The sequence below is a fragment of the Cervus elaphus genome, chromosome 5 (genome assembly GCF_910594005.1).
Source record: "Cervus elaphus chromosome 5, mCerEla1.1, whole genome shotgun sequence".
NCBI lineage: Eukaryota > Metazoa > Chordata > Mammalia > Artiodactyla > Cervidae > Cervus > Cervus elaphus.
Window position 1 is genome coordinate 68,139,518 of NC_057819.1, and position 16,099 is coordinate 68,155,616.

At 37.6% G+C, this 16,099-nt stretch overlaps 1 long non-coding RNA gene across 1 annotated transcript; it reads right to left on the minus strand.

Annotated features, from left to right (window-relative positions):
* Window positions 1-3,504: 3,504 nt before the first annotated feature.
* Window positions 3,505-15,363, minus strand: LOC122693505. Its single transcript, XR_006340926.1, has 3 exons — window positions 15,267-15,363; window positions 6,693-6,708; window positions 3,505-3,524 (listed from the first exon to the last, which is right to left on the minus strand). It is a non-coding gene; the product is annotated as an uncharacterized LOC122693505 (long non-coding RNA).
* Between the last annotated feature and the right edge of the window lie 736 nt (window positions 15,364-16,099).

The window sequence follows — 16,099 nt, forward strand, 5'->3', positions numbered from 1 at the left end:
GCAAATAATAGTCATGTAAAGAAAAGCAGAGTAACATTTTCATAAGGTAAAGTTTTAAGCTGATCTCTAACACAATTATACTTCCCTTTTCAATCAAACATAGATTTCTCTGTCAAGGTTTTAATAATAAAGTAGTCAACTTATTATTATAGTTACCACTTATTATTGATTGGATGATTGACTATGTATCTCATGTTATCCTAAAAATAATCCTGAAGTTTAATTTACAGCTCTCAGATTATAGATAATAAATAGATATAAAATCTAGGTTCAGAAAAACTAAATTATCTTCTGTCACAAGGTTTTAAAGAAGCACCTGGAATACAAGAGCAGTTTTACTAAATCCCATCCCCATGCTCTTGGTACTATATCACATTACCTCTGTACAGTAACATATTTTCCAGTGTTTCCTTAGGGATGGGAGTCAAATGTGTATATACACACACAGAAACACACACATGGCAATAAGCACTGGGCAGAATATAGAAGAAATCAGACCCAGTTAAATGAGAACTTAGCAATGACTCTAATGAAAATTTTAATATTTTTTTGCCTTCAATTTATGTTGAACTTTTTGTTTGTTCATTTTAGTGAAGAAAGCTGCATTTTCTACAGAAAGATTCTTCATTTATTTGCAATTTTGTGAAATAGGTACAAATATAAAGAAGAAAATTAATAGCAGAAGCATATCACATTTAAGTAAAAAATGTTACTTCATCCTCATAGTAAAGCCACTAAAATCAGAAACTTTATTTTTGACTGGGATTTCATTTCCCCACTCAAAGAACACTGCCACAAATTTAATGTTGGCCAAGATTCCTATAGGTGACAAAAGTACCACCAGTTCATTGCAACCACTTATATAACCTGGAAAAACAGCAGGCATGTTCTTTGTTAAACCATTTTAACAATTATTGGTAAATTGAACTACAGGTACACAGTATCTTATTTATGGCATCAAAATCCAAGAAAATCCTTGGAAACTGAAATTTCATGGTGAATGTCATACTAAAACTGATTTTGGCTTAAAAGCAAACCTGAATTGAAATGAGGCTTCAATACGTTGGCCACTTGATGTGAAGAGCTGACTCATTTGAAAAAACCATAATGCAGGGAAAGATTTAAGGCAGGAAAAGAAGGGGACAACAGAGGATGAGATAGTTGGATGGTACTGAGCAAACTCCAGGAGGTTGTGAAGGACAGGGAAGCCTGGTGTACTGCAGTCCATGAGTCGCAAAGAGTTCCACAGGACTGTGCAACTGAACAACAATAAACAGGTATACAGTAATATCTTATGTGCTCCTAATTTTCAATTTCCTGATGACTAATGAAGTTCAACATCTGTCACTGAGGTCATTAGATATATGTGAGATGTTTGTTCAAATATCCCTTTCCCCTTTTTTTGGGTGATCTTGTTGAATTGTGGGAGTTCTTACTATATTCTGGATTCAAGTCTTTTATCAGATGTGTGTTGTGAATGTTTCCTTCAGGATGTAGCTTTTTTAAAATTAATTTATTTATTTTAATTGGAGGCTAATTAGTTTACAATATTGTAGTGGCTTTTGCCATACATCGACATGAATCAGCCACAGGTACACATGTGTTCCCCATCTGGAACCCCCCTCCCACCCCGCCTCCCCATCCCATCTCCCAGGGTCATCTCAGTGCACCAGCCCTGAACACCCTGTCTCATGCATCGAACCTAGGCTGGCGATCCACTTCACATATGATAAACTACACGTTTCAATGCTACCTTCTCAAATCAACCCACCCTCGCCTTCTCCCACAGAGTCCAAAAGACTCTTCTTTACATCTGTGTCTCTTTTTGCTGTCTCACATTTCTGTCTTTACCATCATTACCATCTTTCTAAATTCCATATATATACTGTATTGGTGTTTTTCTTTCTGACTTACTTCACTCTGTATGATAGGCTCCAGTTTCATCCACCTCATTAGAACTGATTCAAATGCTGAGTAATATTCCATTGTGTATATGTACGACAGCTTTCTTGTCCATTCGTCTGTTGATGGACATCTAGGCTGCTTCCATGTCCTGGGTATTGTAAACAGTGCTGCAATGAACATTGGGGTACATGTGTCTCTTTCAATTCTTGTTTCCTCTGTGTGTATGCCCAGCAGTGGGGTTGCTGGGTTGTATGGCAGTTCTATTTCCAGTTTTTTAAGGAATCTCCACACTCTTCTCCATAGCAGCTGTACTAGATTGCATTCCCACCAACAGTGTAAGAAGGTTCCTTTTTCTCCACACACTCTCTAGTATTTACTGTTTGTAGACTTTTAGATAACAACCATTCTGACCTGCGTGAGATGGCACCTCATTGTGGTTTTGATTTGCATGTATCTGATAATGAGTGATGTTGAGCATCTTTTCATGTGTTTGTTAGCCATCTGTATTTCTTCTTTGGAGAAATGTCTGTTTAGTTCTTTGGCCCATTTTATGATTGGGTCATTTATTTTTCTGGAATTGAGCTTCAGGAGCTGCTTGTATATTTTTGAGATTAATTCTTTGTCAGTTGCTTCATTTATTATTATTTCTCCCATTCTGAAGACTATCTTTTGCACCTTGTTTATAGTTTCCTTGTGCAAAAGCTTGTCATCTGCAAACAGTGAGAGTTTTACTTCTTTTCCAATCTAGATTCTTTTTATTTCTTTTTCTTCTCTGATTGCTGTGGCTAAAACTTCCAAAACTATGTTGAATAGTAGTGGTAAGAGTAGGCACCTTTATCTTGTTCCTGGCTTTAGGGGAAATGCTTTCAATTTTTCACCATTGAGGTTAATGTTTGCTGTGGGTTTATCATATGTGGCTTTTATTATGTTGAGGTATGTTCCTTCTGTGTCTGCTTTCTGGAGGGTTTTTTTTTTTTTTTATCATAAATGGATGTTGAATTTTGCCAAAGGCTTTCTCTGCATCTATTGAGATAATCATATGGTTTTTATCTTTCAATTTGTTAATGTAGTGTATCACATTTATTGATTTGTGGATATTAAAAAATCCTTGCAACCCTGGGAATAAGCCTACTTGGTCATGATGTATGATCTTTTTAATATGTTGTTGGATTATGTTTGCTAGGATTTTGTTAAGGATTTTTGCATCTATGTTCATCAGTGATATTTGCCTATAGTTTTCTTTTCTTTTCTTTCTTTCTTTCTTTTTTTTTTTTTGTGGCATCTTTGTCTGGTTTTGGTATTAGGGGGATGGTGGCCTCATAGAATCAGTTTAGAAGTTTATCTTCTTCTGCAATTTTCTGGAAGAGTTTGAGTAGGATAGCTGCTAGCTCTTGTCTAAATTTTTGGTAGGATTTAGATGTGAAGCCGTCTGGTCCTGGGCTTTTGTTTGCTGGAAGATTTCCTATTACAGTTTCGATTTCTGTGCTTGTGATGTGTCTGTTAAGATTTTTTATTTCTTCCTGGTTCAGTTTTGGAAATTTATACTTGACAGGGAGGCCTGGTGTGCTGAGATTCATGGGGTTGCAAAGAGTTGGACACGACTGAGTGACTGAACTGAACTGACTGAACAATTTGTTCATTTCTTCCAAGTTGCCCATTTTACTGGCATATAGTTGCTGATAGTAATCTTTTATGATCCTTTGTCTTTCTGTGTTGTCTTCTGTGATTTCTCCATTTTCATTTCTAATTTTGTTGATTTGATTCTTCTCTATTTGTTTCTTGATGAGTCTGGCTAATGGTTTGTCTATTTTATTTATCTTCTCAAAGAACCACCTTTTAGCTTAGTTGATTTTTGCTATGGTCTCCTTTGTTTCTTTTTCATTTATTTCTGCCCTAATTTTTATAATTTCTTTCCTTCTACTAACCCTGGGGTTTTTCATTTCTTCCTTTTCTAGTTTCCTGGTGTAGAGTTAGGCTATTTATATGACTTTCCTCTTGTTTCTTGAGGTAAGCTTGTATCACTATGAACCTTCCCCTTAGCACTGCTTTTACTGAGTCCTATAGGTTTTGGGTTGTTGTGTTTTCATTTTCATTCATTTCTACGCATATTTTGATTTCTTTTTTTTAATTTCTTCCGTGATTTCTTGGTTATTCAGAAGCTTGCTATTTAGCCTCCATATGTTTGTATTTTTAATAGTTTTTTTTTTTTTTCCTATTCAGTTCAGTTCAGTCATTCAGTCGTGTCTGACTCGTTGTGACCCCATGAATCACAGCACACCAGTCCTCCCTGTCCATCACAAACTCCTGGAGTTTACTTAAACTCATGCCCATCGAGTCGGTGATGCCATCCAGCCATCTCATCCTCTGTCGTCCCCTTCTCCTCCTGCCCCCAATCCCTCCCAGCATCAGGGTCTTTTCCAATGAGTCAACTCTTCGCATGAGGTGGCCAAAGTACTAGAGTTTCAGCTTCAGCATCAGTCCTTCCAATGAATATTCAGGACTGATCTCCTTTAGGATGGACTGGCTGGATCTCCTTGCAGTCCAAGGGACTCACAAGAGTCTTCTCCAACACCACAGTTCAAAAGCATCAATTTTTCGGTTCTCAGCTTTCTTCACAGTCCAACTCTCACACCCATACATGACCACTGGAAAAACCATAGCCTTGACCAGATGGACCTTTGTTGGTAAAGTAATGTCTCTGCTTTTTAATATGCTGTCTAGGTTGGTCATAACTTTCCTTCCAAGGAGTAAGCGTCTTTTAATTTCATGGCTGAAATCATCATCTGCAGTGATTTTGGAGCCCCCAAAAATAAAGTCTGACACTGTTTCCACTGTCTCCCCATCTATTTCCCATGAGGTGATGGGACCAGAGGCCATGATATTAGTTATCTGAATGTTGAGTTTTAAGCCATTTTTTTCACTCTCCTCTTTCATTTAATCACTGCATTGTGATCAGAAAACATGCTTGAAATAATTTCTTTCTTTTTTTTTTTTTTTTAATTTACCAAGGCTAGATTTATGGCCCGGAATGTGATCTATCCTGGAGAAGGTTCTGTGTGCACTTGAGAAAAAGGTGAAATTCATTGTTTGGGGACGAAATGTCCTATAGATATCAATTAGGTCTAACTGGTCCATTGTATCATTTAAAGTTTGTGTTTCCTTTTTAATATTCTGTTTAGTCAATCTATCCATAGGTGTGAGTGGGGTATTAACGTCTCTCACTATTATTGTGTTACTGTTAATTTCCCCCTTCATACTTGTTAGCATTTGTCTTACATATTGTGGTGCTCCTATGTTGGGTGCATATATATTTATAATTGTTATATCTTCTTCTCGGATTGACCTTTTGATCATTATGTGTTGTCCTTCTTTGTCTCTTTTCACGGCCTTTATTTCAGGGTCTATTTCATCTGATATGAGTATTGTGACTCCTTGCTTTATTTTAGTCTTCATTTGTATGAAATATTTGAATGAGATCCTTGCTGGGTACAGTAATCTGGGTTGTAGGTTTTTTTCTTTCATCACTTTAACTATGTCCTGCCATTCTCTTCTGGCCTGAAGAGTTTCTATTGAAAGATCAGCTGTTATCCTTATGGGATCCCCTTGTGTGCTATTTGTTGTTTTTCCCTTGCTGCTTTTAATATTTGTTCTTTGTGTTTGATCTATGTTAATTTGATTAAAATGTGTCTTGGGGTGTTTTGCCTTGGGTTTTTCTTGTTTGAGACTCTCTGGGTTTCTTTGGCTCAGGTGGCTATTTACTTCCCCATTTTAGGGAAGTAAACTATTCCCATTATCTTCTCAAGTATTTTCTCATGGTCTTTCTTTTTGTCTTCTTCTGGAACTCCTATGATTCGAATGTTAGGGCATTTGACATTGTCCCAGAGGTCCCTGAGGTTGTCCTCATTTCTTTTAATTCTTTCTTCTTTTTTCCTTTCTGCTTCTTTTATTTCCACCATTCTATCTTCCATCTCATTTATCCTATCTTCTGTCTCAGTTATTCTGCTGTTGGTTCCCTCCAGAATTTTTGATCTCAGTTATTGCATTATTCGTTATTGATTGACTCATTTTTATTTCTTCTAGGTCCTTGTCAAACATTTCTTGCATCATCTCAATCCTTGTCTCCAGACTATTTATCTGTAACTTCATTTTGTTTTCAAGATTTTGGATCATCTTTATTATCATTATTCTGAATTCTTTTTCAGGTAGACTCCCTATATCCTCCTCTTTTGTTTGGTTTGGTGGGTATTTATCATGTTCCTTTACCTAATGTATATTTATCTGCCTTTTCATCTTGTTTAGAATGCTGTGTTTGGGGTGGCCTTCCTGTATTCTGGAAGTTTGTGGATCCTCTTTATTGTGGAGGTTGCTCCCTATGGGTGGGGTTGCAAGAGTGGGTTGTCAAGGTTTCCTGGTTAGGGAAGCTTGTGTCGGTGTTCTGGTGGGTGGAGCTGGATCTCTTCTCTCTGGAGGGCAATGAAGTGTCCAGTAGTGAGTTTTGAGGTGTCTATGGGTTTGGTGTGACTTTGAACAGACTGTATATTAATGCTCAGGGCTATGTTCCAGCACTACTGGAGAATTAGCATGGTACTTCTTGCTCTGGAACTTGTTGGCTCTTGGATGGAGCTAGTTTCATTGTAGGTATGGAGGCTTTTGGATGAGCTCTTGTCGATTAGTGTTCCCTTGAGTGAGAAGTTTTCTGGTGTTCTCAAGTTTTGGATTTAAGTCTCCTGCCTCTGGTATTTGGTCTTATTCTGACAGTAACCTCAAGACTTCTCCATCCATACCACACTGATGATAAAACATCTAAGTTAATGGAAAAAATATTCTCCACAGTGAGGGACACCCAGAGAAGTTTGCAGAGTTACATGGAGAAGAGAAGAGGGAGGGGGGAGATAGATGTGACCAGGAGGAGAAGAGGAGGAATCAAAAGGGGAGAGCGCAATCTAGCCAGTAATCTATTCCCTATGTGCTCTCCATAGCCTTGAACACCCAGAGAAGTTCACAGAGTTCCATAGAGAAGAGAAGAGGGAGGAATGAGATAAGGGTGACCAGGAGAAGAGGACGAGTCAAAAGAGAGAGACAGATCTAGCCAGTAATCAGTTCCCTAAGTGTTCTCCACAGCCCAGAATACCCAAAGAGATTCACACTGTTGGGTAAAGAAGAGAAGGGGGAGGGAGGAGATAGAGGTGACCTGGGCGAGAAAAATGAAAGTCAAAAGGGGGAGAGGGCAATAAAACCAATAATCACATTCCTAAGTAAAAATGGGTACTGAAGATTAGATTCTTAAATTGATAAGAAATACCAAAAAGCAATGATTAAAAATCTAGAGTAGAGGTTAGACTCTCAAAAATACAATATAAAAAATTTCAGAAAAATTATGAAAAATATGTATGAAATTTGCTTTAAAAATGCGGTCTTTTTTTTTTTTTTTGCAAGGTTCAGTTCAGTTCAGTCGCTCAGTCATGTCTGACTCTTTGTGACCCCATGAATCGCAGCATGCCAGGCCTCCCTGTCCATCACCAACTGCTGGTAATAGTAGGTTATAAAAATGAAAGTTAAAGGAATAATAAAGGGTTTAAAAATTTTTAAAAATACACAAATAATAGTAAAATATATATAGGAATTTGTCTGGAGCTGTCAGGCAGCATGGGGTCAGTTGTTTCAGATAGTTCCTTGTTCCAGCTTATACTTCTTCTCGAGGTCTATAGGTCCCTTCCAATGTAGTCAGTGCTAATCACAGGGTTTTAATCTGTTGCACCTGTCACTTCCCAAGTGGTTCCCTCGGTTTATTTTGGCTTCCTCTGTTTGCAAGTCTCTTCAGTGTCTAACTTCTGCCCTGACACAAGGGGGCAGAGGTGGCCAGTTATTTTTGCTCACTTGTTCAGTTGTGCAGCGGGGAGGGAGGAGCACTGCAAACAAATATCACTGGCGTGTGTGGGGAGTGCTCACAGTGCATGGACCACACTGGGTTTGCCCCCGCTCACGGCGTGTGTGCTTTCCCGGTCTACACTGCTCAGGCTCCAGGTTGCTCTGCCGGGGAACTGTCTACAGTGGGCCCTGGGTTGTGTGCACTTCCCAGGTCTAAGCCGCTCAGGTTCAGGTTCTTGGGTTCTCCACAAAGGCTCAGTTGGTTGGGCCTCCACCTTGTGCCCTTCCCAGGTCCGAGCAGCTCAGGCGACCAGGTGCTTGGCCAGCGCACTGTCCCCCAGTGGGCGGTGCGTCTTATGTCCTCCTCGGTCCCAGCCGCTCAGTTTCCTGGGTGCACAGCGGGAGCGCCGTCTCAGGTGTGCCCTGTGTCTCCTCTGGGGAGCTGATCTCTGACTGCAACCCTCCTGGTAGATGTCAACCATCCAGGATCCCAGGAAGACTTGGTTAGTAACTGGGAGCCTGCTCGCAGTTTGGTAGAGGATGCCCCTCGCTGGCTTTGGCTGTCGCCCACCTGCCTCCCTGTCTCCGGCAGGGAATGGGCCGGTCCACAGCTGGCTAGCTCTCCTTGGTATTTGCTCAGTCCTTTGTTCTGTTAGTGGGCCTGGCAGTGCCTTAGGTTAGAGCTTTTCACAGGAAGGTTCTCTCTCTTTCTTTTTTTATTTTTCTCTGGTTATCCCACAGTTTGGGTTATCTCACGTTAGCTCACTCAGATTGTCCTCAGGGCATTCAGGCCCAGTCCTTACCCTAAGCAATGCAGCCCATGCCTCCCTGTGCAGCCCCTGCTTGCTGAGTGGCAAACACAAGCATCTGGGTTACTTCTCCACTAGGACTTGTGGTTAGACGTGTAATCTGTGGGTTTTATTTATTTATATTTTGCTCCCAGTTATGTTGTCCCCTGAGATTCCAAAACTCCCCACAGACCCACCAGTGAAAGGGTTTCCTGGGTGTTTGGAAACTTCTCCTCCTTCAGGACTTCCTCCCCGGGACGGGTCTCCATCCCTAATTCTTTTGTCTCTCTTTTTATCTTTTATATTTTCAAAGACAACCTCCTTTAAGACAACAGGTTGCCTTTCTGGGTGCCTTGTGTCTTCCGCCAGTGTTCACAAGTTGTTTTGTGGAATTTGCTCAGTGTTCAAATGATATTTCAATGAATTTGTGGGGGAGAATATGGTATCCCTGTTCTATTTCTCCACCATCTTAGGACCACCTCCCAGCCTGTAGCTTGACATTTCATTTGCTCCTTTGCAGAGCAATTTTTTTTTTAATTATATCCAACTAAAAATATATGTATTCCTATGGATGATTCATGTTGAGGTTTGACAGAAAACAGTAAAATTCTGTAAAGCAATTAGCCTTCAATAAAAGAATAAATTAATTTAAAAAAGAGATATGACAACCAACTAAAAAAGATTTTGTTAAAACAATTTTTGTATGGCTCATATTTCATTTTTTTCATTCTGAAAAATTTTTGCTAATTTTTGAATTTGCTAATTTTTGAAAAATTTGAAAAATTTTACCTAATGCTGCTTACCTAAAGATTTTCTTTGACTATAACTGCTCAAAAATGAAACCAATTATCCTCTTGCTTTTTTTACTGAGTTTATTGAATAAGAAATTTGACCAGATAAGTATTAACTTCTTAACTAATATTTTAAAAATTAGTTTCCACATTTTCTATGATGAAACCTATACTAGGTATTTTTCTAAATAATATGAGTGAATGAGAGGTTGATATTTCCAGTTCTTAATGAGCATACACTATATTAGGAGAAATAAAAGAAATATAGTTAAGGGGGAAGTATGCCAAGTGCTTCAAAATATGTAACTATAACTCTAAAGATGTTCTGGACATCATTAGATCACTCCTGACTTAACAATAAAGCTTTATAAAAAGGGCACTATTCAACCTACATTGTGGTTCATGGCAAAATTTTTACAGACAGAGATGAGGAGAAGTCATCCAACATAACATGGCATAATCAGGAGCATGAGGCAAATTTTTAAAAATAATCATGTTCAGGCAATAGTGGGCCATGTTGTTTAGCTGCTGAGACATAAAACTGGAAAACAAATTTGGAGGATGGGCATAGGAAAGGCTCATACTTTAGTTTAGTTTAGTGTTGCTTACCTGACTAAGTGCTTCTAGACTCTTTCTGAAGGGATGCCTATTGATAATTTCAAGAAGTGAAAGAGTATAGTTCAAAGAGGTACTCTAGATGTTTTTTATGCAACCTTGAAGAGAATGGTTCAAGACATAAAGATATCGGAGGAGAGACACCAATTGGGACTCAGCTGGAAGGGACTGTACTCCACCGCCTGGTATTGTGTTTTCTTTTTTTCGTTCACTCATGTTGTCGCTTCATCATAACTGTATTTTTTTTAAATGATGGGCTATGACTTACTCCTCTTTTCATGTTTCCCAGCCTCTAGGCTAAATCACCCAGCAATATCCATCGATATATAAATAGTCCAAAGAGAATATAGAGAGATGGCAGAAAGAGAACAGAAATGGCCAATACCAGGAAAATATCAACCCTAATCTCATCATTCATATTGTTTTATGGGACATACATGTGGCATCAGAATCTCACTCATTTAGAGATTAGTTTTAGTTTTGGCCATGCAAACATAGTCAAGTCTTATTTGCCTTAAACTCTCTCAAATTCACTCTCACAAATTTCACTGAAAGTGAAATGTTTCTAAGGTGACTTTAACCTCTGAACTTCTCAATACTGACACAAAACCAGCATGTTGTTTCTTTCTTAGATATCACTTCATATGAGGTTATTTACAGAGGAGGCTTCCCTTGTGGCTCAGCTGGTAAAGAATCCTCCTGCAATGTGGGAGACCTAGGTTCAATCCCTGGGTTGGGAAGATCCCCTGGAGAAGGGAAAAGACTAGTCACTCCAGCATTCTGGCCTGGAGAATTCCATGGGGTCGTAAAGAGCCAGACACGAATGAATGACCTTCACTTTCCCTTTTCACAAAGGAGTCTTAAAACTGGTCATTTTGTGTTCTAAAAAAGGGAATTATCTCAATATTATCATTTAGAATGAACAACAAATAAATTATTGAATGTAGGATTTACAGGCTATTAATTCTGTTTGGTGTTAGAGCGATTTCTGTAAGCATTTCTCAGGCTTAATTACACGTCACTTTTTATCACATCATACACTGAATTAACACAATGTGGTCATAGTGAGATGATTTCAAATTTCCCACCCCCCATGTCTAAATACATAGCATCTTGCTTGTGGGTTTAGAAGATAGTGCTTATCACTTAGTTTTCCACTTAATCCCCCAAACAAAAACATGAAGACAGGGAAGGAAGAAAAGGATGAAAGAGGAAGGAAAGGAGGAAGAAAAAAGAGTAGACCACTGGTCCACAGAAGTGCCTTTTGGGATGAAAAGGAGCAATGACAAAGGAGAGAAGAAGCCTGTTGCACTTCCTAAGGACTCAAAGAGAGTGACATCTTCCTTCACCTCCCTAATGTTACTGCCCTATGACCCTTGATAGTTGTAGTCCTCAGTTGGAGAAACTCTGACCTAGTGTTTACTTAATGAAATGATTTTTCCAGAAATTTATATTTCATTAACACACAAACATACACATGCAACATACATAGTAAAATAATGGAATTTTAATATTGAAATCATTTCTGAATACCATTTTCTAAGAAGTTACACTGAACTTCAGAAATAATTGGCAAACTGATTGCTTAATAATTCATAAAAATTAGTTTTTATCTTAAGCTTAAAAAAAATAAACTTTCAACATTTCAAGAATTTATTTAGCTTTTTATAAACAGAGAAATAAGAAGCTCTCCAGAGAAAATTTCTATGCAAGCAAAATGTGTTCCAAAAAGGCTCAAGAAACTCCATTTGATATTGTTATCTACTAAGAGAGAGAATGAAATTATCATTTGATAAAGCCCAAAGAAAACTTGATGGTCTCAGATAAAATGAGTGATCTTTACAAAGGAAAAGTACTTCACAGAAGCCGGAAACTGGGATACCAAAGGGAGGAAACTGGTACTAGAATATTTCACTTAATGACTGTATGACAAGTCCATCACAGGTCATTATTTATAGGTCATTTTCCTGTCAATTGTAGAAATCCTGGCCTTAATCATTAGTGTCAACACACACTTCCGTATAAAAACTTCCAACATGACACAGATAATTCTGAGAAACACGATATGTGTTCTGACAATTCTGTGCTTTCCTTTTGACTCTGAATTTGCCAAGATATTTCCTGTTAACTCCTTGGCATGAGTGTTTTCAAGTGTCTGTTACTGATGCCAGTACTGAGTGTCATACTGGGAAAATCCAGTTTTTGAAAGGAAAATTACAAAATATTGCGGTCAGCATTAAATTTAAAGAAATAGCACGACTACTTTTGTATACATTTCCACTGTTAAATATTTCATTATTTTAGATAGATTTTTTTAACATCTTTATTGAAATATAATTGAGATACAGAGAATTGTTCATATTTAATGTGTTCAATTTTATGAGTTTGGACATATGCAAACACCCATGCATCACCACAATCAAGAAAATAGATATGTCCAACATTTCCCAAAGTTGTCTTGGACCCCTGTGTTTGTTTTTGCTTTGTTTTGGATGGTAAAAATACTTAATTTGAGTTTTACTTTCAGCACATTTTTTAGTGCACAATACTGTATTGTTAGCTCTTGGTGTTATGTTGCAAAGCAGATCACTAGAATTGTTTCACCTAGTATAACTGAAAGTTTATGTCCATTGAACAGCTCGTTCCTTCCACCTGCAACCTTGGCAATTGCTATTGTATTCTCTACTACTATGAATTTCACTACTTTAGATACCTCATACATGTGAAGTCATGAATTATCATTCTGTAAGCAGGTTTTTTCACTTAGCTTAATGCCCTCCAGGTCCATTCATCCTATCACAAACAGCAGAAATTTCTTCTTTTTAAAGGGTGAACAACATTCTTTCACTTGCATATATACATTATTTTCTTTACCTATTCATATGTCAATAGACAACTGGATCATTTCAATATCTTGGTTGTTTGTAAATAATGCTGCAATAAACATGGACATGATGACATCTATTCAATATCCTTATTTCAATTCTTTGGATATACCAAAAGTGGAATTTCCAGATCACATGGTAATTCTAATTTTACTTTCTTGAGAAATGCCCATACTATTTCCACAACTGCTGTACTATTTTATCATACATTTCCAGAAAGAGTGTACAAGGATTCCAATTTCTCTGCATCTTTGCCAACTCTTGTTATCTTTTATTTTTATAATAGCCACCCTAACAGGTGTGCAGTGATAACTCATTGTAGTTTTTATTTGCATTTTCCTAAAAATTAGTGATGCTGAGCATCTTTTAGTCATTTGTATGTTTTCTTAAAAAACAAAAAATCTGTTCAGGCCCACTGCCCATTTTGTAATCAGGTTTTTCGGGTTTTTTGCTATTGAATTGTACGAATTCCTTATATACTCAAAAACTAATCCCGTATCAGATACATGATATGAAAATATTTTCTCCCATGCTGCTCCCACCTTTTCACTCTGTTGATTGTTTCTTTGCTATGACATAAGCTTTTTAGTTTGATGTGGTCCCACTTTCTTTTATTGTCTGTGCTTTTGGTGTTATATCCAAGAAATCACTGTTGAGATCAATGTCAAGATTTTCCCCTGTTTTCTTTTAGGCAATTTATAGTTTTAGATGTTAAATATAAGTGTTTAATCCATTTTCAGTTGATTTTTATGTATGGTGTAAAATAAAAACCCAAGTCATTGCTTTGTAATGAGAATATCCAGTTTTTGTAACACCAGTTGTTGAAGAGATTATCCCTTCACCATTGTGTATTCTTGTCACCCTTGTCAAAAATCAATTGACAGTACATGTGTGGATTGATTTCTGGTCTCTCTGTTCTATTAATCTACTATGTATGCCTTTATGCCAGTGCTATACTGTTCTAAATACTGTAGCTTTGCAATACATTTTGAAATCAGGAAGTGGGACATTTCCAACTGTGTTCTTTCTCAAGGTTGTTTTGGCTATAGAGGGTTTTTGTGATTCTGTATAAGTTTTAAGAATTTTTTTCTCTATTTCTGTTTTAAAAAATGACATGTGGAAGTTGATGAGAATTGTTTTAAGTCTATAGATGACTTTGGTCATATGGGCATTTTAATAGTATTATGTCTTCCAATCCATGAACGGGGGGAGGGTGTGTCTTTACACTTGCTTGTGTCTCCTTTAATTTCTTTCATCAATGTTTTGTAGTTTTTAGTGTCCAAGTCTTTCACTGGTTAGCTTTGTTTCTAAGAATTTTTCCTTTTGGTGCTATTGTAAATAAGATTGGCCTCCTAAAAATGTTCCTTTTTGCATGATTCACTGTTGCTATATGGAAATACAATGGTTTTTTTACATTGATTATTTGTAGTCTATAAAACTTTATTGAATTTGCTTGTTAATTCTAACAGTTGGGTTTTTGTCTCCATAAAAAAAACACTTTAGGGTTATCTACACATAGGATCATGCCATCTGCAAACAGATCATTTACACTTTCCTTTCAACTTGGATGCCTTTTACTTATTTTTACAGTTTTGGCTTGGTTTCACAGTACTATGTTAAACAGAAGTGGCAAGAGAGGGTGTCCTTAACCTTATCCCTAATCTTAATGAAAAAGTTTTCAGCTTCTTATCATTGAGTATGATGTCAACTATGGGCTTAAAGTATATGGCCTTTATTATGTTGTGGTACGTATCCTACTTGATCATGGTATATGTGCTGTTGAATTCAGTTTGCTAGTTTTTGTTTTGAGAACTTTTGCATCTACATTCATCAGGGATATACTGGCCTATAATTGTTTTCCTATAGTGTCTCTGTCTGGAATTTGCATCAGGGTAGCGCTGGCCTCATAAAATGAGCTCAATGTTTTCCCTCCTCTTCAATTATTTGGAGGAGTTTGAGTAGGATTGACAGGCTTCCCTGGTGATGCAGGTAATGAATTTGCCTGCAATTCAGGAAATGCAGTTTTGACTCCTTGCTTGAGAAGATCCCCTGGAGGAGGAAATGGCAACCCACTCTGATATTCCTGCCTGAGGAATCCATGGACAGAGGAGCATGGCAGATGAAGACTGAAAATGTGCACAACTTGAGAGTTGAGAATTAAGTTTTATTTGGGGCAAAATGGGGACTGCAGCCTGGGAGACAGCTATCTCTGAGAAACTGTTCCAAAGTGACAGTGGGGGAAGGTCAATATATAAGGCTTTGGAGAAGGGGAAGTTCAATGCTATTAAACACTCATTTTACAAGAGGTTTCTTGTTAGTCATGAAGATCTGACGTCACCATGAAAGAATGTAGTGCTTCTCTAGATATGAGGAGATGCAAGGGTTGAGGTCATAAAATCTGTTCCTAAACATACCCAACTATCTAAAGACTTGTCCCACCAGATCCCCTGGAGCACAGAGAGCCTCACTCCACCCTGAGCTCCCTCAGGGGCAGTTGAAGCTCAGCAGCTATAACAGCACAGGGCTCAATTTCCATTAGAGGCAGGTGGCAAATGCCATTGTTGTTCAGTCGTTGGCAATGCTCTTGGTAAGTGCCAATTTGTAGTTGACACAGGCTACAGTCTATGGGGTCACAAAGAGTCAGACACGACTGAAGAAATTTAGCAGCAGCAGAGTAGGATTGACATAAATTCTTCTTAAACCGTTAGTCACTAGTGAAGCCATTTGGTCCTGACCTTTTCTTTGTTGGGATTACTAACTCAATCTCCTTACTCACTGATCTTTTCGGAGTTTTTATTTCTTCATGATTCAGTCTTGATAAGTTAGATGTATTTAGGAATTTACCCATTTCTTCTAGGTAATCCAATTTTGGGCTCTAATTAATCATGTGGTTTCTTAACATCATTTTTAAATTTCTGTGCCTCGGTTTTTCTGTCTTCTGTTTCATTTCTGATTTTATTAATTTGAATCTCCTCTTTGGTTTTCTTAGTCTAACTGAAGGTTTGTCCATTGTTTAATCTTTTCAAAAAACAGTCTTAGTTACATTGTGTTTTCTTATTGTTTTCTTCATCTGTTTTATTTCTAATCTTATCTTTATTATTTCTTTCTTTATGCTAACTCTGAGCTTAGTTTGCTTTTTTTCTAGTTCCTTGAGATATAAGTTTAGGTTGTTAATATGAGATCTATTTTCTTTTTTAACAAATATTTATTTATTTATTACTGCTTTGGGTCTTACTTGCAGCACGTA